Here is a 24,278-nt window from a genome sequence, read left to right as displayed (position 1 = left end):
CGCTGTTTCCAGCTCTGCCCCAAATTCTTGTGCTGGAGGTACTTTTGGTGGTGGGGGGTCACTCACCCCTCACTGGCTCTGGGGACGTGCCACCGTTTGCCCTGTGCTGGCCATGAGTACTGGAGTCCCTCCATCCCTACTGGAGACCCCCTGCCCCATCTGTGCAGGGACATCCCCCCCCAACTTGGGTCATGATCTGGAGGGGCTGGACCCCCTGGCTGAGGGGGCAGCGGGGTTGCTTGTCCGGATCCGACGTTCCTGGGGTGAAGAGAGGGAACTGATGGAGCTGGTGGCTCCCGTGGGGCCGGTGTGGCACCCTGACCTGGCACCCTGGTCCGGCACGGGCACTGATGGATGGTTCAAATTAAAAGGGAATAAACCATCGTGGAAGATAAACACCTGACGAGGCCGCAGGGATAGAAATGAGAATTGGGGGAAATTCAAGCCCATAAATCACATGGGTCCCTGCCTCAGCTGGGGGTGTCCCAAGGGGTCCCTGGCATGGCACGGCCAAGGGATCCAGCTCGCCCCCAGCCCCCGTTCCTGCCCGGCTGCCTGCGGGTGCCAGGAGAGGCTTCTCACCCTCCATCCCTGGCTCCATCCCTCCTGCCCGGTGGGTGCAGAAGAATTTCTTCCATGGGGAGAGGGCCGGGGGGGGAGTGGAGCAGCCCCCTGCAAGCAGCCGAGCAAGGGTCCCCAGCTGCCCTGCGGCAGGATGGGCTCCCACGGGGTCACTGGTGTCCGTGCACACGTGGACCCCCCGGACCCCTGGCGAGCGTGTGTGTGTGCGAGGTGATGCCAGCGTGGGGGGTGGCATGGTGGTGGGGGGGCTGCCGGAGTGGGGGTGATCACCGCCGCGCTCTTTGGGGAAACTCACTAAAAAGCAGGATTTTTGTTCCAGGCCTATTAAACAACAATGTTTAATGGAGGGTGAAGAGTTATGGCCCCGCAGAGGTTCCTCCGCTCCGCAGCCAGAGGATGAGCTCCCGTTCCCCATCACCCGTGGCCCCGTCCGTGGAGATCCCTGTCTGTCAGACCGGGTGCACCCGTAGTCACGGAGGGCTGCGATTTTTTTGGGGGTGGGGGCTGTGGCTGGGCACGTGCATCACGGCTGCCACGCAAAGCAAAGCCTTCCCCGGGACCGTGCCCCGATGCCGTGGGTCCCCCCCTCCACGGCCCCTGCGGGCACCCACCACAGGGCAGCCCGAGCCGGCGCTGGGTGCCAAAACTGCCGAAGGTGAATTACCTGCTGGTTCCTGATCTTGCAGCCATGGCGGTTTTGGAGACAGGTAATTAATTACCTTCTGCTTTTAATTGGTGTTGGGGGGGGTCGGGATGCTGTTGGCAGTGCCCGTGTGCCTATGAGGGGACCGGAGGGTCGTGGGTCCGTGTCTCGTGTCGGCAGCATGGATGCATCCCGGCTCGTGCCGGGGACTCAAAACCCTTGGGATGTGAGTCCATCGGCTCTGGCAGCTCCCTGGAATGATGGAATTAAAGTTACAAGGAAGAAGAAGGAGGAGGAAGAAGGACAGTGGTAGGTGACACTGGGGAAGGGACACTTCTGCCCAGGTCCTGCACCGGGGCTCACCCCTCTCCGGCCCCGCTGCTCCCGGCCAAAGGGTGCTCGGGGTGTCCTGCTGCGATGGGAGAGCGGATTTTGCAGGGATGCTGATCCTTGACTCTGGCGGTGTCCCCACCACGGCTCCTGCGTGCCCACTCGTGCCCACCGCCCCGTGCCCATCGCCCATTCCTATTGCCCTGTCACCCATCACCCCGAGCCCATCACCCTGCATCCCACAGCGCTCCCACCCAGTGATAGTCCCACCAGTTGCTCCCAGTATCACACTAAGAGCAGTTACTGGGACAAAGCCTGCAGCTGGGGCGGGAGCGGCGGGACTCCCACCGAGGGGAGGCTTTTTGGGTGGGACGATTCTCCCTCACCACCAAATGAGTTTTTTAATTGTTTGATTTACTTATCTCATCTCTGATGGGCTGATCTACTCTGCTGCCTTTTAATTGCTTCAAAAGTTGAGCAGTTTTTCATGTTTTAAGGAGTGCTGAATTGTATAATTAAAACACTAACAGTGTAAATCAACAGTGCAGAAGAAAGACAGCAGAGAATTAAGCAAGCTTCTTGGCATAATAATAAAACTAAACTGGCATGAAAAGTGCCCATTACGGCACTGACGCTGAATACTAATGCTCGGCCGAGGGGAGTGAGGCACCGTCCGGCTCCAGCGAGGGGCTGCAAATGCTGGCATGCTGTGGCGGCCTCCAAAATCACCTGGTTTTGGCCCAAAGTGCAGCGTGGTCTCACCATCGGAGCCTGAGATGGGGGGCGTGCGGGTCAGGCAGTGGGTGTCTCCCCTGCCCCCCATCCTACAGCCCCTGTGCCCCCTGAGCAGCATCGCTCCCTCTCCTCCCTGGGAACGGGTTCACTTTTACTTTATTAATATTATTTAAAAGCCGAGTGGGTGTATAAATCAACAAAAATAATTCATGAGAGTCATTAGCTCCTCAAAGACGGGATCTTTTTACGACCGGCTTTAAATTAAAAAAAGAAAAAAACCAAACCCCACCACATTCTGAAACTGCAGCTTTTAAAACACATCAAATACATTTCCTCCCTGCCTCCCACCGGCCCGGCTCCTCTGCCTAATGAAATTCAATTAGCATCCTTAATTCACCCGCTGACTACCAGTTTTATATTAAAAAATCTTTCTGGTTCTGCTTGGGAAGCGCCGTGCCAGGATTGCGGTTGTGTTTAGCACCGCAGTTTGGGGGCACCATGGGACCCCCCCCCCCGATGTGAGGTTTGGTGAACAGCTCAGTGATGACCCTTCCTCCTCCTCCTCCTCCTCATCCTTCTCTTCCTCCTCCTCCTCATCCTCATCCTTCTCTTCCTCATCCTTCTCCTCCACCAGCAGCTCCGGGAGGCTCCGGCGAGGTGGATGTCAATGGAGCCATATGGAGAAAACCCGGGATGCCGGATCTGGCCCGCGATGCCTTGCCGACATCCAACACACCCCATCTCCCCCTCCCCAAACGCAACCCTTGCTGGGACCCGCGGGTGCTGCCTGCCGAGCCTGGTGCGGCGATGTCCCCCGGCACCCTCGGGGACAGCGGGGACCCGTCCGCCGCGGGTGGTGGCAATCCTCCAGCAGCTTACACGGGCGTTTATTTGCAGCAGCGGGTTTAAGCGGCGTGTTGGCAGCCGGCGAGATGCGTGTGTCACCCAGCGATTAGACGGTATCGCCTTATCAGCGGCAGCAGCACCGGGGGCTGCAGGGAGGGGGGTAACAGCAAGAAATACAAAAAAAAAAAGAAGAAAAAGCCGATCTGTCTGATTCCAAGTTAGACGACCTCCGAAGATAATCTGCTGTGGGCTCCATCCCTCAGCGCCGCTCGCCTTGACCTCGGGGGCATTCGGCTGGCGGCGGCAGCCCGAGTCCTGCTCTCTCCTTGGGAGCCGGCCAGCTCGCTTTGCACACTCGCCCAAGAGCCGAGCGAGCCAGAAAGGCTGGGTGCGGAAGGGTACTCCGTCAAAGCGGTATTTACACACACAAGGGCAGCCGTATTTTTATTATGCATAATTACACTGTCCTTAATGGAGTTGCAAACCATTTTTCCTGGCGGGGGGAGAGAGCGGCCGTGCGGGAAGGGGAACCGCAGCTTGTCTGCGCATCAGGGCGAGCTCCGAGCTATCGGACCAGCCCCGAGCGCGCCGGTGCTCCCTGCAGCCCTGGGACAGTGAGCAGGGGTGTCCCTGCAGCAGCATTTGGTGCTCACCGCCTGGACCCCCGGGCCTGACTCTGCACCCTTGGCTCCAGGGCATCCCGCTGGAAGATGAGCACCTCCTCTTCTCCCCATCCCCAGTGACCGGGGAGCACCCTGCCCACCCAAAGTGTGGGTGGTTTCCTTTTCCTCTTGCTCTTCCCAGGGACATGACTGTCCCCCGCTCACAGACGCCATGCAACACCCCCAGATATTTGCTCCTATCTTCCCGTAGCAGTGCTGCCGGTGTCCCCGTGCCCACCGAGAGCCAGCCCTGGACATCCAGCCGGCAAACCCCATGGATTCTGGGTCCCACGGGTGGTTAGAGCGTGGGAAGCATTGTTTGTCCTCAGGGATGTGATGCGCTAGCTGCACGCCGGGAGACGTGTCCACAGAAGTGTGTGGTCTCCCCTTGGGCACCCTGGGGAGCCCCACTTCATGGCTGCACCCCACGGCTGCTGAGCCCTGGGGAGGACCATGGTGTGCGTGCCCAAGAGGTGCAAGGCTGAGATGAGCGTGGCAGAGACGTGCAAGCTCGAGACATGCATGCCTGAGACGTGCATGGCTGAAACATGCACGCTCGAGATATGCATGGCTGGGATGTGCATGGCTGAGAAGAGCGTGGCTGGGACATGCAAGCTGGAGACGTGCATGGCTGAGACACGCAAGCTCGAGACACGCATGGCTGAGATGAGCATGGCTGAGATGTGCAAGATGGAGCCATGCATGCAGCTCGAGTGCTGCGTGCCTGAGCGATGCACACCTGAGACATGCCTGCCTGAGCCGTGCATACCGGTGCCCGACACGTGTGCTCCAGATGTGCGCACCGAGCAGCACGTCCCCGAGCCGTGTGGCCCCCCGTGCCCCCGCGCAGCACCGTGGAGGCATCGCACCGGCGCAGGCGTCCGCCATCCAGCCCTCATTTTGTTCTTCCAAATCTCAGGTCCTTCTTCACCGTGCAAAAGTGTTTGTGCGGGAAGGTGACGCACAGCGGAGGTGGGGAGCTGGCAGAGTTAATAGGAGACATGAAAGGACACGTTTGCAGGGAGATTCCCCTATTCAGGGAACAAACCACGGCAGAAATTGATTTTTTCCCCCTGTTTACTCGTGTTTCTCCCCCCCGGTGCAGAGAAGAAAGGCCTTGAACTGCGATTACCTGCTCCGGAGTGCGAGTGCAATTTGCTGGATGCATTTATTATTAACAGGGACAGAAAACTCTTTCCAATCACTCGGTATTTTCTTTCTTTTTTTCCCCTTTACTCTCATTCTGTCTTCCTTTCTCGGTTTTTAAAGCGAAGGGCCCTGGCAGCGCGCTGCCGAGAGCCGATCAATTCACTCCTAATGGCAGCTCCCATGCCCTCGCATTCATCAGCCCGGCTCTTAAAGAGCATCCGAAGCTTCATGGACGACTTGGGGGAAAAAAAAAGCCCATTTGGAGGCGAGATCATATTTTCTCCGTCTCTTCCCCTTTTGTTCTTTATTTGCAGAGGACAAAGGCAGGCGCAGGCTCGAGGTGGGGAACAGGCAGCGGAGGCAGATGAAATCCAAAGAAACAAAAGAGCCTGTTTTCATGGAAATGCCCTGAAGAGGGGGGAGGAAATTTGGGGAGGGGGGGACCCGGGGCTGAGGAAAAAGCTGGTGGGGGTTGACTTCAGCGGCAGCATCGCAGTGTGGCCAGAGCAGGGAAAAGGAGAATAAACGCGGCTGGAAGTTCTCCCGCAGGCATCGGGAGCCGTTTGAAGCTCTTGAAGATATATTTTTTTTTAATTAGTGTTGGGCTTGGCCAGATCCTGCCCGGGCGGAGCAGCCGCATGGGAGCCAGGATCAGCATCTGGCCCTGGAGCAGCTCCTGCTTTGCCGCTGTCAGCCGTTTCGGGGGGCTGGGAGAGGCCGGAGCTGGGGACGTTTAATGGGCTGTGGCGTTGCAGCAGAAAAGCCATTTAATACCTGGGTCCCCCATCGCCTGCCGCGCTCAGCATCCCTCCCCGGGAGGCAGGGGAGCAAAAACCGAGGGGATAAAGAAAATCCAAGCGATGCAAAGCAGAAGGCACTGGGGTCCCCATCTGCGGCCTGTGCTGCCCCTCTGGCTGGTGCTGTGTCTGGCCACCCCTGTCATGAATTGCTCCGGTCTCAGCGGGTCTGTGGGAGCATGTGGCTATGCAGAACAGAGCCCCAGGGCCCAGGAGGGCTGTGGGGTGAGGTCCCTCAGGGGGGACAGGGTGGGGGGGTGAGGATGCTTCTCCACCCAGGGTGAGATTTGGCTGGGGTGGTGATGCAGGGAGCGGTCCCTGTGCAAGCTCAAGGGAGGGTGGCACGATGGGGGGGGAAGTGGGCGATGCCAGCACAAGGGACTGGCTCTCCTGCCTTTAATTAATATTAATAAAGTAAAAGTGAATCTGTTCCCCGGAGGCTGGCTGCTTAGGCAGGGTGAGATAGCTGCAGGGAGGGGAGGCACAGCCCCCCCTTTCCCATCTCATGCTCCTGGAATTCAGGCGTTTGCCACGCGGATAAATGGCCTGAGCCCGGGCGGGCGTGAGTGCAGTGCCTCGGCCATGCCATCGGACCCGCTGCCGCCAGCGCTGGCCGTGTCCATCCGAAATCAGCCAAGCATCCCACCCGGCAGCATGAGCGATGCAGGCAGCAAAGGCAGGAGCAGAACCCAGCGCTGAGGCAGGCAGCTCCGGGCTCCTGCCTGCAAATTACAGCCACCGAACAGCAGCAATAACCCGCCGGCCCTGAGGAGGATGCCAGCACTTGGTGGGGGAGATGCTGGCTCCAAGGACTTGGCATTTCGGAGGTGCAGAGGGCTGGTCCCTCCTTCCTCCTCGATTGCCCGTGTACATGCGAGTACTGGGAGAAGCTGGTGATGGTGGTGGTGGTCCTGCTGCCAGGGTATCTGTGTGATGGCACCGTGTGCCATTTATCCGGTGGAGCAGGCACCATCGTGCTCCATGGCATGGCACGAGCTCATGGCCCGGGATGCCGGCGCCGGCAGAACCAGGTGCTCTGCAGAGGAGCAGCAGCCGCCTCTCCAAAGGAGCTTTTCCGCAACTCAGGGGAGATGTGCAGAGAAAAGGGAGAGAACTCCATCTTAATTGCATTTCATTACAGCACGCTCTACTTGCCCAGCCCCCCCCCCCATGCCGGCCTCACCCCCCCGGGACCCTCTCGCAGCCCAGCTCCGGGATCCCCTCTGAAGTTGGAGAGATAAAAAGGAGCCAAGTCCCACCGCCCAGCCCCACCACTCCCCCGGGCATCAGCTGTGTCTCCAGCGTGCGACGCACTGAGGCACAGGGCAGGGTGCGGAGCAGGCTTTTGGGGTGGTGGGCCGTGCCCCGCAGGCTGGGACCCCCACTCTAGCAGTGGGCAATCCCCCTGCGTGGGGCAGGATGTGTCCGGCTCTCCGGCGGACCCGCTGGCTGCAGGATGGGTCCCAGTGAGCAGCCCCGGCTGTGGACCCCGATACCTCATCCTGCCCGCTCCCCGAGCAGGGGGAGCTGAGGGTGATGCCCCGATGCAACCCCCCTCTTGCCCCTCTCCACGTGCAAAGGGAATTTGCCCTGGTTAGGGGCACAGGGCACTGCGTGAGGTGTTGTGTCGTGTCCCCCTGATGTCCCCTGCACCTGCCTTCATGGGGGGGGTCACCGTTAGTGACCCAGCGATGCAAATACCAGCCCGACACATCCAGGGGCCGATAGCGGTGCAGGCAGGACCGCCGCCCCATGGGTGCTGCAAGGAGGGAGGGTGCGATGGGTGGGCAGCCCCAAAGGTCCCAGACCAGGACCCTAGAAGGTGCCGGTGGCCGCGGGACACAGACCGGGCAGGCGGGTGGCACTGAGGGGTGGCATTGGTGGCGGCACCGTCAGGGTGAGGGCAGAGCAGCTGCGGTGCCCGCCTGGCTCCCCGCCACCCCGCACAGCTCCAGCCGAATTTGGTGTCATCCTGCAGAGGAAGATTATGGTAATTTTCCTCCCCCCTTATGCATAATTTTCCGACTCGGCTGCAGCAGAGGCTGTGCGGAGAGGCTGGGTGATGGGAATGTCATCTGCGATTCGATTATCTCCTCCTGCCTTCCTTCTTTTTTTTTCCTTGTGAAACCTTCATCAAAATATGTAGATCTAATTAGGACAATTACAGCGCAAGGACAGCTGAAACCCACCCAAAGCCGCACCACGATCAGCCTCCTCGGCTGAGCTGGCGGCGAGAGGGGGGGACTGGGGCTTTTGGGGGCTTTTTGGCTCTGCAATGGGGGGTCGATGGGGTCGGTGGTTCACTGTCCCAGGGCTCCTTCGTGGTGCTGGTCATGCCGGGGTGAGGCTGGCTTTGGGGTGCATGGCCCCGAGGGGATGGAAGTGGCCTCGGATGTGTCCCCTAACGGGCATGCCACCGGGGGTCCTGCTGGAGGACCCAGAGGCTGCATAATGCCGGTGACAGGTCTGTCCCTCGCCTCGCTGGCTGTCACGAGCTGGAGGGGTCTCAGCACCTTGCCGACACGGCGTGGGGGACAGCTGCCCCCCCCTGCTCCCGGCACACCCGGGGGTGCCCGCCGTGCTGCTCCGTGAGGAGGGGCCTCCTGCGAGCCTGCAGCTCCATCAGCCTCATTGGTATTCCGTCCCCGCGCGGTGGCAGCTGGCTGGATGGGAGCGGAGTGACAGCGGTGACAGGTAACGTCAGCCACGGGGACGGCGGCAGCCGGCGGGTCGGCAGCGAGGGCACAGCTCTGCTTACGTCCCCATGCTGGGACACGCTACGGGAGGACGGGGAGAACCCCCGGGGGCTGGACGCTCCGGGCCCCTGAGCTCTGCAGCGGGATGTACCGATGCTCATCCCAGCTGGGCTGAGACTGGGGATGCTCTGACCAGGGAGCTGGGGCGAAGCGAGTGGCCACGGTGCTCCTCCGGCACTGCACGGTCCCCCCGGCCAGCCCCCTGCCCACCTCCAGCCACCCACACCGGCCGAGGAACAGCAAGCATTGCAGGGGGGAGAAAAAGTCAAGCAGGGACATGGGGGGACCCCGCACCCATCCTCGGGGGCGGTGGGCGAGGGGTTGCGGCCAGGCAGAGCCGGCTGCACGGGCAATTAAAGGAAGTGCAAATTGTCAGACCCTGTGATTAACACTGCCTCCAAATCCGCATGAATATTAAAAGCCGACATTGCCCAGGCTCCCCGCACAATGAATTCTGTATGAATCTTAAGATAAATCGTTTGGATAACTTAGCGGCAGCTGTACTCCCTCGCCACCAACTGCCTCCAAAAATCATTTCACGTCAGGCGAGAAGAGCCAGAACAGAGACCAGCCCGATGCCGGGAATTGCCGTTTGCGGCTCGGCCGTGCTGGGATCAAGGCAGGGATGTGCAGGACACTCGGGACTCCCTGGGAGGTGAAGGCAAAGTCAAAGGCTCCTTCCTTGGCTCTGACTTATTCCCAAAAACTGGTGACAAATCCTTTTACTTGCCACGGTTGCTATTGTCTTTGGCCAGGGGACATTTGCTTTGCCTCGGGAGGGCTCTTTCCCGGAGGGATGGCATTTGTCGCTGCCCCGTTACGGTTACATGCAGCTCAGTGCATGCCCCGAAGCTCTCCTGACACCACGTTCCCGGTAGCAGAAACGCATCCCGGTCTTTCAAGCCCTGCTATGAGCATTCTCAGGCACCGGTGCAAAGATCCATCTTCCCAGGAGGAGACTTGCCACGTCTCCGACCGCTGCCGGGACGGGCTCCCATTGGCATGCAGCCGCCGCGCCTGCCGCATGCTCCCGGTCAAAATGCAGCAGAGGAGCCGCGTCGTCGTCGTCGTCGTCCTCCTCCTCCTCGGAGGCCAGGGCCTTGATTGCATCCTCGCGCCGCCATAAATCAGCCCCGGAGGTCTGGCAGCGTGAGGTGGGGAATGGCAATGTGACGGCGGGTGCCTCTCGGGCAGGCAGCAGCCGGGCAGGGGACGAGCATTGCCGTGCCACCGTGTGCCGGTGGGGCAGGAGTTGCTCCTTCCCTGGGGGGGGTCTCGGTGGAGGGTCTGCAGCAGGAGAGCTTTCTGTGCACCCGAGACACAGGCAGGCTGCCGGTGCCCCCATCTCCTTCCCTCCCTTTGCAGGGGGGTCCCCAGCCCCTCTCCTCCACCACTGGCTTGGGGGGAAAGCATCCTCCCCCAACCCCCCCGACATGTCAGGGGAATTGAAAATGCTGCAAATATTTCCTCGGTCTAAATTACACCAACCCCGGCAGGCTGCACACCACCGTCATGCAGGTTATGAATTGTAAATCAGGTGCGATGCAAAACGCCTCTGCCCAGGCACGGGGGGGCTGCGGCTCCGTGCACCCCTCCTGGCCCTCATCCTGGGGCACGGTTCCATCCAGCACCAACACCCAGGTGCACCTCTGGGTCCCATGGTGGCGATGGAGCTGGGACCTGCCCAGATGCTCCCTGCACCCCAGCCCCACTCTGGGTCCCCAGGTTTGGGAAGGGGTTTCCCTCTGGAGGGACCTACTGTATGCTGCCTCCTCCTCCTCTTCCTCGCTCTTCACGGCCACGGCGTGCCGGCATCCTGCCATCACCCATCGGTGACCTGCCACTGTGGTGTGCGGAGAGCCGCGAACCTGACCCCGAGCTGCCAAAAGGCCGTCAGATAAATCAGCAAATCAGGTGCAAATGGCAAAAGGAGATTAAAGCGGAGAGGAGCAGATTGAATTGGGGGCCATTAACAGATTAAATCATTACACAGAATCAGATCAACGCACAAATAATATGAATAATAAACATGGCTCAGAGGCACCAGCTCATGCTTCCAATTTATTTCAACCAGAAGACGAGGGCTGGTGGCTGCCACCACCCACATGGCCTTAGGACAGTGGTGGCAGCACTTGGCTCAGCTCCCTGCAGGGCAGAGGGCACACAGAGCAGGTCCATGGTTGGGGACAGTGGCACCACCCGGGATGTCCCCATGGGTCACCAGCCTTCAGGGAGCCTGGCACATCCCCAGGGAGATGTGCTGGTGTGACCCAGCCCCTTTTTTTGGGGTCCAGGCCAGGCTTACCCCACCAGCATCCTGCTCACCCCAACAGGACCCTGCAGCCTCCGTAGCACCAGCACGGCCCTCAGGTTATATCCCTATATCAGGTTATATGCCACAGCACCCCGTCCAGCCTTTCTTAATTGGGAATTGTAATTAGCAGCAACATTTTACCTGGGAGGAATTAGCAACCCGCAATGGCAGCACCTAAGCGTGACCCCAGCGCTTTGCGCCAATGTCTGGTGGCCCCAGCTCTGCCCTGGTGAGGGGCTTTGGGGACCCCACACTCCCTCCCTGTCTCTCCCAGTTGTGCTCCCACCAGGCATCCCTAGGATGTGGGACCCCATCTCGGCAGCAGGGCTGGCTGGGGAGGAGGTGTTTGCTTTCCTCCTGAGACACGCTGCCGGCTCCGTGGCCTTTCCTTCTCATCTAAATCTCTTTTCCAGTTGTACTTTGTCCTTCGCTGCCCTGTTTCCCCTCTAGAGAAGGAAAGCAGCCACCGCATCCCTGCTCTGCCAGCTCCTGCTCCAAAAGGCTCCCGGGGCCGTGTGAGGCAGTGAAGACGAGGCAATAAAAGGTTGCAAACAAAGGGAAAATGTCTTTTCTCCCCAACTTATTTTCATACCCTTCACTGAAAATCCCAAGGAACTGGAAACAAAGACCAAGCAGTCCTGCGCATGATTGCGGTGAGAGGTTCGAGTCCTCCCTTGGCCGCAAGAGGGTTAATCTGCACCTTGGCTGCCATCACGCATCTGTTCTGCCAGCAAAGCCTTTCTTCCCTAAATTCCTGCTTGCCCAGGAAGGCAGGACAAAGTCTGAGCTGCTGCGACAACACCCGGGAACAAGTATTATTATGTGGTGTGACAATGTTTGATGAATTCATATGTGCCTAGGGGAAGGGACTAAGTAGGTGAATAAAGTGAGAATATTCTCTGTGACAATCAATACCCCTTCAATTGAACTGTCTCCACAGATGTGACATTTTGATTTTTCTTCTTTGGACGTACTAACTGGATTTATGTCCTCTTAAAATGGAAACAGCAGGGAGTGAAGTGCCGGCAGCGGGTTGGCGCGGCGTGGGCACGGCTGTGGGGTGGGGATGGCAGGGCCCGGTGATGGAGCTGGGGTGATGGGTTGGGGTGATGGGTTGGATGGGCTGGGATTATGGAGCCGGGACAACGGATTGGGATGGTGGGTTGGCGTGATGGAGCCATGGCAATGGTTTGGGGCCAGGGAAATGGGTCGGGGTGATGAATTGGGTTAATGGGTTGGAGTGATGGGGCCTGGGCGATGGTTTGGGGGGAGACAGGGCAATGGCTTGGGGTGATGGAGACGGGGCAATGGACCCGGGGGCAACAGGTTGGAGTGATGGGTTGAGGTGGTGGAGCTGATGCAACGGTACATGCAGGCAAGTCTGTGCCAGGACGAGGAGATGCCTGAGCCATGTTCTGGAGTTGCATCTGGTGAAAAGGAAAGACAGAGAGGGAGAAGCTGAGTGCAGAGCAGGGGGAGCCCCACGTCTGGGACCCGCGGGGACAGGAGTTATTTGCAGGTGCCTCCTGCACCCATCCTGTGACGGGCCTCCCCATGGGTCCCTCCAGCCGCCAGATCGGGACCCAGCCAGCCCGGCACTCGGTCCGTCAGCTTTCACCCTGCCAGTGTCTGCAGCATCCTTATTCCCAAGGTGCCACCGTGGCACCCACCGGTTGCACCTACCGTGTCTCCGGGATTCCCGTCACATCCCCCGGCCCCAGAGCTAATGACTCATCCCCAGCACGGCCATTTGTTTGTGCTGGTTTCAGACAGACTAATGTTTTTAATGGCACATAATCATTTTTCAGAAGTCATTTGATGCTACTAATCATCGCTGTGATATGCCACGACGGGATGTGTAATGACATGCTGAACAGGAAAAATGGCACTTGGATACTTGGTTCTTCCCGGTGTAATCTATATTTTACCACATCTCTCTGCCTAATGATACTTATAGCTGTTAATAAATGACTACTTAGACACTTTCTTTTTTTTTCTTCAGTGGGCGATAAAATAATTTTGGATTAAATATAGGAATGGGAGAGGGAGGCGGTGGCTCAAGCGTTTCCCCGGCCGCTGGAAGGGAGCACACGGGAAGCGAGCAGCGCCGGGGCTCGCAGGGTGGTAAGTTCGTAGAAGACAGCTTTCCCTGCTCATAACTTCTTAGCCTCTTGGTTAAATTAACAAGTGTTTAAAAAAAAAAAAGTTAAAATAAAACATTTTTAAACGAAATTTTATCGCTGCAGTAAGAGGATTCTCCTGGCCCGGTGCCCAATGTCTTCAGGATGAATTAGTGTGCAGTTCCTCACACTCTTAACTCATTTTATCGCTTAATTAAAGGGATGCTGGCAACTTTTTTTTTAAATATGCTTTTTCTTAAACAACACTTCTCCTTCCCTGGGCTGCTAAAAGCCAGCAATCACAGAAGAGGAATGAGCTTGGAGCAGCGAGCGTGCCCTTTGCACCAGGAGCTCACTTCCTTGGCTGCTCTTTGAAGCCTGCTAGATGCCACCGTGGAGGGAAGAGCCCAGGTTCAAGGAGGGTCTAGCAGCCCTGAGCTGTGGAAGAAGAGGAGGAGGATGGGGATGGAGGATTGTGGCCCACCGGGACCCCTCTACGGGCTCTGGGGTGCAGCACCCTGCTTTCCCTGTGGGGCTCCGGCTGCTGCGGAGCGAGCTTAGCTCCATCCTCCCCATCAGCACCAGGTCGCACGTCTCTGCCCAGACTTGTGAGGAAGAAAAATTGCTTTTGCTTACATTTTTAATCTGTGTGTAATTACCTGCTGGGCTCCTTGGGAGAATGCTAACCAGTGGCGCAGCTTCCCCACTGGCAGCCCGGCGCTTGCAGCCCTCCGGCACGGCTCACGGTCACGGCATGCCATGCTGGCTCTGCCGGGCAAGGACAATCCACCCATCACTTCCCAACAGTGGTGAGTTTCCAGGCATGGCTCAGCTGACATCCAAAATCATGGCACTTCCCATCCCATCCCATCCCTCACCTCTCTGTCCCAGCTCCTCCAGCAGCGAAGCAGCCATGCTGCGCTCTTTTTGCCCGGTGCACATCCCACATGTGCCTGCCCGGGGATTTGGGGGTTCCTCCCCCAATGGCCATGCCCATCCCTGACGCCCAGCCCTGGCAGTCCTGTGGTCCCAGCCGGTGAGTTTTTCCCTTCCTGAGGGAATAACCTTGCCAGCACCGCTGCCCCTTCCTCTTGTCCCTCACCTTATTACTGGCTGCTTTCCCGCACAATCCCACTTAATGTGGGAATTGGGGTTTGCAAAGCGGTTGTACACAATGAGTCCTAATGTCCTGGGAAAATAAATGGAGGATGAGACCTAGAAAAAGCTGCCAATTACTTAAAGAATATAGACACGGCAACACCATTAATGTAATGGCGAGGAACGGTTCCAGGGCCGCTCGCGCCGCGCCGCTCGATACCACAATTAATGTCGCAGAGTTGACTTGAGCTCCAGCCTCTTCTCGCCAAGCGCGAGACAGGCGCGAGCCATTAACCTTCCCCCGGTCAAGGTGTTCCAGCTCTCACGGTCGCCTTAATTAGTCTCCGAAGTAATGCAACAATAGCCCCTTGCCGAGGATGTCGCTGCCGTGGAAATGGAGCTGCTCAGAAGCGGGTGGGCGGCAGGGAGGGGAGCAGGCAGGGAAGCGTGGCGGTTGCACGCGTGTGCACGCGTGTGCAGAACCAGAGACCAACGTGCAAAGGGCCAAACGTGGAGGGGGGGTGGCTGCCGGCCCCAGGGAAGTGACCCCGGTGCTCCGGCTTCGCACCGCTGCGGCGGCGGCACAGCATCGGTGGTGGCTCTGCTGCTCCAGCCCTTGCTCAGGGCCGGTGATGTGCGGGGCTCGGCGGGGGGGGACACCCCGCCAGGCTGCAGCCCCGTGGCTGGCGGCACGTGAACCTCCATGCCGGGCCCTTTGCCAAATGGCATCGCGTCGCCTCGGATGGGAAGCAGCGTGGCGTTTGCATTGTGCAGGGCCGAGTAGATAAAGGTGCTAATAAGACAGAGCACTAATTAATTGCAGCACCGGCTGACAGAAGAGCCCTCAGCCGAGTGCCGGCTGTCACGCCGAACGGCAGCCGTGGCGCTGCCAGGTCATTAGGAGTTTGTGCGTGAGCTTGCAAACGAACCCGGGGGCTGAGGTTTGCAAAGCCAAATCCCTCTGCAGCCAAAGCGGCCGTGGCTGCGCGGCTGCCCTGGCTCCGTGCCATGCACCCCTCGCCTCTCCTCTGCCGCAGGCGGGAGCCGGCACGGGGATGTGCCAGCCCCAGTGCCAGCCTGGGAGGATGCCCTGCTTGGGCAGGCGACTGGGGAGCCACGGTGCAGTGGTACCCCCGAGGCTGTAAATGTTATAACGTGAAGGTCCTTTTCCTCTTCTTTTTTTTTCCCCCCTCCTCCAAACCAGCAAATCAATTTGGTGGTGGCAGGAGCGAGGCCCTTTACAGCTTGTGCGATTTACGTGGAGTCACCCAGTCCCCTCTATCCATCATCCTTAATTAATTAGAATGTAATTACTTATGGATTCCTCCTTCATTATTCACGGCCCCTGGTGCCCAGGACAAGGATTCCCTGTCCCTCTGGTGCTTTCCTGCCTGGAGCAGGACGCTCAGGAGAGCTCCCAGGCAAAGCCTGGCCTCGGCGCCCATCCGTCCCAGCTCGCCCGGCTCTCTGCCTGCACGACTGGTGGCGAAGGCTGTGGCTTGACAAACGGGGCGGCAAATTCCCCAGGTCTGGCTGTAACCGCTGCTGCTGCTGGCTGCCCAAGCACCAGCCCTGCCAAGGGGCACAAAATTAGCTGAGACTTCAAAGTGTGGTGAAAATGGTAAGTTCAGGAGGGCAGGGAGAGTGGGGTGGCAGGGAAGGTGCAGGATGGATGCGGGGGGGTCTGGGACCGTGGCAGCCCCTGGCTGAACATCCCAGGTGCCTCTGCCCGGCATCACCCGTCTCACTCCATCAGTAGAGACAGCGGCGGGGCGAGGGGATGACCTGTGGGACCCCCCTGGACTACGCACCGTGCCGGGCAGGCAGAGCTCGCCCTCCCGCCCCAGCCCTTCGCTCTGGCTCCCCTCTCTGACTCTGCCATTAGAGCTCCCTGGGAGGTTTTTTTCCCCCTTATATAAAGAAAAAGCACAACGTGCTCGTGTTTCTCTCTCCCGGTCATTCGGGCTTGAATTATTTCATCAATCACAGAGCAGCAGCGGAGGTGGCAGGAGCCGGGCAGGCTGCAAGGGGAAGGCGAGGAAATCTGCCTTGCTCTGCTGGTGTGGGAGGGACGGATCCAGCCCCAGCATCCCGCTCATATGGGGCTGTGCTGGGCAAACCTCCTGAAAACCTCGCAAGGGCCTGAGCACCCCAGCACAGACCCATGATGGCCCTGAGATGAGGCTCTGGTGCCACATCCCTGCATCCCAATGGTGTTGCCAGGTCCTCTCCCAAAACACACGGCTGTCACCCAGGTTGGCACCCACTGCCCCTCAGCCAGCTGCCGCGTCACGTAGGAAATGTCCTCGCCATTTGGTAAATACCCACTTTTAACCAGCTTGTTTCTTACCCCTTCTTTCTCTGTTAGAGGCAATTTGGCAATGCAAATGTTGTCACTATTAATTAATTACCTGCGCGTCCCATAAGCCCCCAAACAAAGCCAACTCCAGCCAAAGCCCTGGCAGCGTGGGAGCACGCCAGGATTGTTCCCGGCGCCTGGGCGATGCGCTGAACGTGCTGGCAGCTGGCAGAGCCCCGATGCCTTTTCGGCTGTGAGCTAATGAATATCCCAGTGGATCGAGGGGAAATATGGTTTTTCTGTCGTCGCAGTGCCCGGCTCGGCGAAGTGCTGTGGAGTGGTGCTGAATCGCATCCAGCGGCCTCGCCATCTGCTCCGCGCTGGAAACATGTGGGTACAAAGCGAGTGTCACTTGTGCTAATTCGGCAAGACGGTGGCAATCAGTTTAATGTCCTTTGAAGAGCTGGCATGCAGCGGCCGTCCCTGCAGTCCTGCCTACCCCTTTCCGCCCCAAAAAGTGGGTGTAGCTGCCCCAGCGCATAGCTGCAGCCCCATGCTGGGGCACCCCACTCCTTCCCCTGCACCCCATGGGGACGTGCGACCATCCCCACTGGCCGGCAGCACGGTGGCACAGGCGTGAGGGCGTGGGTCATCATCAGGCTTTGTTCAAAAACATTTTTCCTATTGTTAAAAACATAGGCACAGAATCTTTTCAGCTCTGTTGTGTTTTTTTGTGTGTTATTTTTTTAAAAAACTCTGTTTGTAGTGGTGTCGTGGTTACTCAGCAGGTTCCCCCTCCTCTGGGAAGGCAGTGGGGAGGGAAGCAGCAGGAGGGGGTCCCCAAACTACCGTGGGGATGGGGACAAGACAGGGACAGGGACATCCTCAGCTCCCTGCTGCGCTCTGGCATGAAGGACCCGATCTGTGACCGGAGCTGCAAAGGTTGGAGTGCAGCAGTAACTCCAGCGAAGAGCACTAATAAATCACAGTGACACGATTACGAGGGGCCACGCCACGTCTCAGCAGCTACCTAATTAAAAACTGGACTAAAACAAGGCAAGAAAATAACTTAATTTGGGTGTTATTTGCCTTGTTAATGCAGTGGCAGTTTTCTGTGTTGGGTGAGTGTTTATAAAATCTTAATTAGGTTTCACGTTTGGAACGGGGATGGGTACAAGCCTCTGACATAACGGCCTCGCACGCCGGGGATGCTGCGACTCCGCGCGTGCCCTGCAGCTGCAGAGGGATGGCTGATGGCTTCTCCAGACAGGGTTCTCCCCCCTGCCCTTGGCTTCTTCTTTTTATTTTTGTTCTTCTTTTTAATCAAAACTTCAAATTGGACTCCAAGCAGCTATTTATAAAGCTGTCGGGGAGCCTGGCGTTTCACTATCAGATTTCTAGTGAATGGGTTGCGAACAGCTCTTGCTGAATGGGCAGGTCGAGCCGGCGCAGGACTTGGGGACATTGTGGCACAAGGCTTGGGGATTTCATAGCACAGATCTTGGGGACATTGTGGTGCAGGGCTTGGGGACGTCACAGCACAGAGCTTGGGGACATTGTGGTGCAGGGCTTGGGGATGTCACAGCACAGAGCTTTGGGTCATCGTGGCACAGGGCTCGGGGATGTCATGGCACAGATCTTGGGGACATCGCGGTGCAGGGCTTGGGGACATCACGGCACCAGGCTTGGGGACATCACGGCACCAGGCTTGGGGACATCGCGGCACAGGGCTTGGGGACTTCATGGCACAGGGCAAGGGGACATTGTGGCACAGGGTTTGGGGACTTCGCATCCCGGGAAAGGCTTCGGAAAACAGCTCTGCCATTGTGGGTGGGAGGGTCCCAGCACCCAGCCCTGTGGCACCCCACAGCCCCACAGCGTGGCCCTCGTGAGTGCACGCTGTGGGGGTGCAGACCCCCGCCAGGGCCAGCAAAGGGGGTCCCGACCCTCACCCCCCCGAAACACCCTGCACAGCAGAGATGGCTGAAGTGCCCTGTCCGGCCCTACGTGGAGAAGTGATTTAGACAGTTGTATTAAAATGCAAATTTCTGCCTGGCTTGCTAGTTTATCATCTGACTTGTTATACAATTTGCCAGTTATAGAAGAAAAATTACCATAATGGGCCCCTGGGGAATGGTTGTAAAAAGGATACCAAACATTACTTATCAGCCCATTCCACTACAATTATCTAGTGCTTTTCTTCTCCCCCCCAACCCCAAGGAAAATTAAACCATCAATAGGAGTCAGGGAGCCGAAGGGAGAGATGGTGGCAGCAGCAGATCTGCCGGCGTGCTGGTGTGCATGCCCCCAGTGCCTCCCCCCCCCATCTCACCGTGTCCCCCAGTAAAGCTTCTTAATAGTCCAGGGAAGCGGAGGTTAAACACATCCAGCCCTCCTCAAAGGGCTGGCAAGGAAAGACATGAGTCTGCCTCCGGAGGAGCAGAGAAGAGAGACAGGGAAAGGGACGGCCTTTCTCCAGCAAGGAGAACAAGAAACCCTTTAATGTGGCTCTGTAGAAAGGGAATTAAAGTCTCCTCATTTATTCCAGGGAGGCAATTTAGCCCTGTCCTTCTGAACTCCATTTTGCTCTAAGTGCTTTGGTATCACTAGGGCACCTTTGGAGAGGCGAGCACCAGGGATGGTGGGCAGACCCAGCCGCCCGCTGCCTGCCGCTGCCTGGGACATCTCCTGGCATGTCCCTGCTTGTCCCAGCACCTCCCAGCATCTCATGGCACATCCCAGCATCTCTCAGCATGGCGCAGCATCTTCTAGCATCTCCCAGCATGTCATGGCACAACCGAGCATCTCCCAGCATCTCTCAGTATGTCCCAGCACCTCTTGGCGTCTCACAGCATCTCCCAGGGGTACCAAGGTGATTGCCCACAGCCCAGCAGTGCCCGGTAGGGCCCCAGGACTCCTCCAGACCTCAGTTTAGAAGCAGTTTAGACACGGGGTGCAGGGGACATAGCTTCTTTTTGGATGGCTGATGACTCCCCAGGCATTGGCAGCTCTCCGAGTGGTTGGTGCCGTGCTCAGCCCCGTGCCATGTGTGTGCGGCACCACGCGGCCGCCGGCTGCTGATTCCAACCATCAGCTCCGGAAAGTCTCCAGGAATTGGCCGCAAACTTGGGTGATTTTTTCCGCCGGTTTGGAGCTGAGCCACGAGTGTGAGGTTCGAGGCACTCGAACGCACAATTTTCCATGCAGATCATTTCCTAATTAAACCACATCCCAAGCGACTGCATGCAAGCCGGGAGCGCCAGCGAAGGCGCCAGCTCCCAGGGGTGCAAACTGGCAGGGGGTTGTGCCGAGCGGCACGCATGGGTGGCTCCCCGCCAGCCCCCCGCTGCCACCCGCTGAGCCTGGAGCCGGTCCAGTCTCCGTGATGGAAAACCAGGTGAGGAGCAGGCAGGCGGCTGGGTGAAGCAGAGCCGGACTCAAGCCCTCCCGCAGCTGGCAAATTCCCTCCGCTCACCCATTACCGCCGGCTGATTCCTGCGGGAACATCACCGGCTGCTCCGGGAGGGCGACGCGGATTCATCGTGGAAAATAAACCAGGATGCTCAGAAAGATGGATGAGCCCATGCAAACACCCGGGGGAGGCGGAGGAGCTTTATTAACCCTGGTTCATGCATGGGGTGGCTAAGCCCCACGGCACGGCGGGTGCCTGCCTCTCCGGCTGTGCCGGCGGGAGGAGCAGAGGGAGGGGGGCTCTGCCAAGCTGTGTCCCTGTGGCAGGGGGTCCGTGCCCGCAGGTGTCCCTTGGGAGCTGCAGTGGGTTCAAAGGGGAGCAGGCAGCTTGCAGAGGATGGGGGTGTCAGTGGGGTAAGGGGGTGCAAGGGGGGACCCCCCCACATCGCCTCAGGGCTCCGCAGGGTGTTTTCAGGGCGGATCATGGTTTGTCCCCCCGAGACACTGGGGCCATGCTGGAACCAGCCACACAACATTAGCTTCCCATCACAGAGTGATGTACTGGAAAACAACGTATTCCCTCGGCAGCGGTGTGTTCCAGATGATGGGGAAGGCAGCCAGGGACTGGCGGGATGCAGGCTCATGTTTCGTGGGCATCCTGGTCCCCCCAGCCCTGCTCCTTTTTGGGGGGTGATGGCATGGCTGCAAGCCCTGGCTGTCCCTGTCCCCGTCTTCATCCCCTGCCCCACGCGTGGCCGACCTGATGTCCTTGGAACCACAGCCCTGCAGACCCCCCCACGGGTCTCCCCCTCCCTCCCCATCCCTGCCCGAGCCAGCCCGGGGGCCATGGCATGACCCCAGCTGTGGCTGGGACATGTCCCTGCTGGGGAGGCCACCAAGGCACCACGTCTCCCCATCACGAGGGACCTATGTCCCTCAGAGAGGGTAGGGACAGGGGGCAGGTGAGGGGCACCGTGTCCCCAGGCTGTAAGGAGCATCATCTGCAGCTGATGCCACTGAGACAGGCGCTACGGAGGAAGGGGTCTGCATGGGAGGAGTATTTTTAGCTTTCTCATTAACTGAGTGCTTTCAAATTAGCCTTCTATTAACCTCAAAGTAAAATGAAAGCGTTGGAAAGAAAGCGTGGTTTTTTTTTCCCCTTCCCTTTCAGGGCTTAAGTCTCCTGCAGAATATCAAGGTTTTCGTGATTAACGTCACATTTGCCTTGAAGCTCTAATGAAGTGGAGTTGTGTAACATTTAACTTTTGGGGAATAACTGGGCCCGTGTTAGCTGGGACCGAGGCAGTGCCTGCCTGCACGTGAACCCTCGCCGAGCTCCTGCCTGCGTGGGCAGGAGGGCAGCGGAGGAGCCGGGCAGGAGCCGATGCTGCCAGCCTGGCGCTCCCCATACACACCGGTCACCGGCACATTGGCCCCATCAGCCCCAGAGGTGCCTGTGGCCAGGGAGACCCATATTTAACTAACCCTTTGCTAAAAATGCTGGACAGGTGACTCCCTTCCTGCTAGGCAGCAACTTTGCAGGGATGGACAGACAGACAGACAGACAGCAGCCCCAGGCTCCCACTTTCCCAGCCCCCAGGCTCTGCCATGGCTCAGAGAAGCATTTCTCTCCCGGCTGCACTCGCTCGAAGCCGCCCAGACGTTTCCTTGCCGGCACAGCATGGGAGCTGCCATGCTCCCGGCTCTCTCCATCCCGTTGCTGGGTTTTTGCCGGAGTTCTTCATGGTCAGAGGGGTGGCTCGCCGCATCCCAGTTGGCAGACCAGGCTGATGCCCCTGACATGTGCTGCTGGGTTTTGGGGATGCACATGGCTGGTCTGGGGCTGGAAACCTCTGCCCGGCTGCTCGCAGGTTGGAAGGAGCCGGTTTTACACCTGTTTGACTCCATTTTTGCTGTTCTCTAGTGTGTCCCTGGGGATGGGATGGAGATGGAGGGGAGATGGAGGTGGAGGAGGGATGGAGGTGGAGAAGCAATGGAGAAGGAAGGAGGATGGAGATGGAAGGGGGATGGAGATGAGGAGGGATGGAGGTGGAGGAGGGATGGAGATGGAAGGGGGAATGGAGATGGAAGGGGGATAGAGATGGAGGAGGGATGGAGATGGAGGAAGGAAGGAGACAGAGGAGGGATGGAACAGAGCCCAGGGCAGAGCTGGCAACATGTGCAGCCTCTCCACATCCTCTCTGCGCCCTGCCACATGTGAGGCTGGTCCAAGCCCAAGGGACTGTTGCCAGCCCAGAGACCACCTATGGAACCAGACCAGGCAGAGGCAGGATGGGAGGTGAGAGACCAGACACCCATGACACCAGGGGTGCTACACCTCCTGCCCAGGTCCATGGGATCCGCAAAATCATCCCTGTCCCCTGGCACACCGGGACCAAGCATGTCCCTGTGCTGCCTCCGACAAAAGGAGACAGGAACGTGTGTGCGGAGACTCCCTAAACAAACCCTGCATACACACCCACCCACCCAGGGCTGATTTCCATTAAGTGGAAAGCAGAAATAACAGGAACATCAAAGGGAAATTGGAAATACAGAAAAGAAAAAAATCAGGGCGGAGGAGCAGGGGTGGGGGAGATGGAGGAGAAGAAAGGGAAGAAACTGCACCGAGCCGGCGTCCGTCCTGCAAATTGGAAGTGCTGCTCAGAGGTGTCCACGGGCGACCTGCCAAATCAATTGATTTCATCTGTGGGCAGAGATGCCTTTTTTTATTTCACACCAATTTTCACGGCCAGCATTAGATAAAAATGGCAGAGACGCCGGGAAGAGAGCGCGGCGGTAGAGGGGGGGAGCGGGGGGGGACCGGTAGATGACAAAAAGAGATTGAGAGGAGGAAAGAGCGGAGGCAGAGCTGCTGCCGGGATGTGCCTGGGGACGGTTCCCCGCTGTCCCCCGCTGTCCCCTGCTGCCCTGCCACGTCTCGCCCACAGCCCTGGTCCTCCCCCACATCCCCGTGGGGACCCAGGGCTGGGCATTCACCTCCCTCTCCCCATCTGCGACACAGGAATGAGGGGGAACCCCCAAATCCCAGCAGTTTTCTGGAGGTGCAGTGGGAGCCATACCCGCCTTCTCCGGCACACCACGGCTCCGTCCCAGTGCTGGCGAGCCGGAGAGCTCAGGCAGAGAAAAATACCCGCTGACATCAAGGTTATGTAGTCCTGGGCTGACAAGATGGATTATCTCCCACAATCCATCATTTCCCTGGCTCCTATTGCATTTTTCCTTTTGCTCTTTTTCTTCCCCCTTTCCTTTTTTTCCTCCTCTTTTTTTTAACAGAAAACGTTTTTAGCAACCATAATAGCCACCGAGAGCTGCTGTAAGGCAGGCACAGGAATCTATCATTTTTATTTGGCTGGGTCTGATAATAAGTAAGCTCAGGCCATAAATCCTACAACCTTGAGAATTAAATAATAACAATAATAATACTAATGAAATCCCACGTAACTTCCCACTCAGAGCAGCCCCTCTCCCACTTTGGCAGGTGGAAAAGGGCTGTGATTTTTCCCAGTAATTAGGGCTGTGACAAGCTCCCATGGAAACACTGCAGATGAGGGGGTGGCTGGGGGGGGGTTTGCTCTCCCCCTGCCCACCCCCTGCCCTTTCCCAGCCCCAGTGGCTGCTCCTGCTGGGGACCCCAGCAGCTCGGTGGCAATTCACTGCCAGCAGCTCGGTGGCAATTCACTGCCAGCAGTGACGATGCTCGGGGCTGCGGCGATGGTGCCAGCCTTGGCAGGGGGGATTTGCTGCCAGCCTTTTGCTGGTGAGACATTTCACTCCGGAATTGTTTCGTTTTGACATTTCCCAGTGAAAATTTCCTGACTTTTTGTCACATGACGGCATTTTTCTTTTAAAGCCAATATATCAAACCTGTAACAAAAGCCTGGTGACTGGAAGTCAAAACATTTTCTCCGCGTTGAGCGAAGCGCCTCGGGTTTCTGCCAAGATGCCCCTTGCTCCTGCTGCTGCTGTGTCCCCCAACTTCCCCTTTTCCTCCCCTTTCCCTGTGGCTCGTGGTCCTGGGGTGACGCTGACCACGCTGGGCTCGGCACTGCTGGTGCAGATCCCGAACAGTTGGACTTGGACTTGATGATCCTTATGGATCCCTTCCAACTTGAGATATTCTATGGTTCCATTTGCAGCCTCATCGCATGCTCAGGGACATAGTGAGGCTGGAGCCAGCCTGGCAGCACGAATAACTAAGGGGGAAAGTCAGCCTATCACTTGAATATGGGAATAATTCTATTAGTGTGAATCTGACTGTCAGCAGCTCTTATTAAATGCAGGAGTGGCAGGTATTAGCGGCATGGGGCATCCCTGATGCGGCAAGGGTGGCTCATCCCCCCTGGACCCTGCCAGTGCCGCAGGGCGTGAGCGGATGGAAGGGTGAGGGCACAAGCCGACGAGGCAGCCCCCGGTCCAGGGACATGCCGGCGGGGCTGGGATGGGAATGAGGGAGATGAGTGGCACATGGGTGGCACAGCAGCAGTGGCTGAGTGCGAGCTCTGGGACCGTGCCCTG

At 58.3% G+C, this 24,278-nt stretch overlaps 1 long non-coding RNA gene across 1 annotated transcript; it reads left to right on the top strand.

The window, feature by feature from the left end:
* Positions 1-2,918: 2,918 nt before the first annotated feature.
* On the top strand, positions 2,919-3,333 carry LOC138688223 (uncharacterized). The gene is made up of 2 exons (XR_011327296.1): positions 2,919-3,089; positions 3,191-3,333. It is a non-coding gene; the product is annotated as an uncharacterized lncRNA (long non-coding RNA).
* The last annotated feature ends 20,945 nt before the right edge of the window (positions 3,334-24,278 follow it).

This window comes from Haliaeetus albicilla, chromosome 12 (genome assembly GCF_947461875.1).
Source record: "Haliaeetus albicilla chromosome 12, bHalAlb1.1, whole genome shotgun sequence".
In the NCBI taxonomy this organism is placed as follows: Eukaryota; Metazoa; Chordata; class Aves; order Accipitriformes; family Accipitridae; genus Haliaeetus; species Haliaeetus albicilla.
This window is presented reverse-complemented; position numbering and strand designations above follow the sequence as displayed.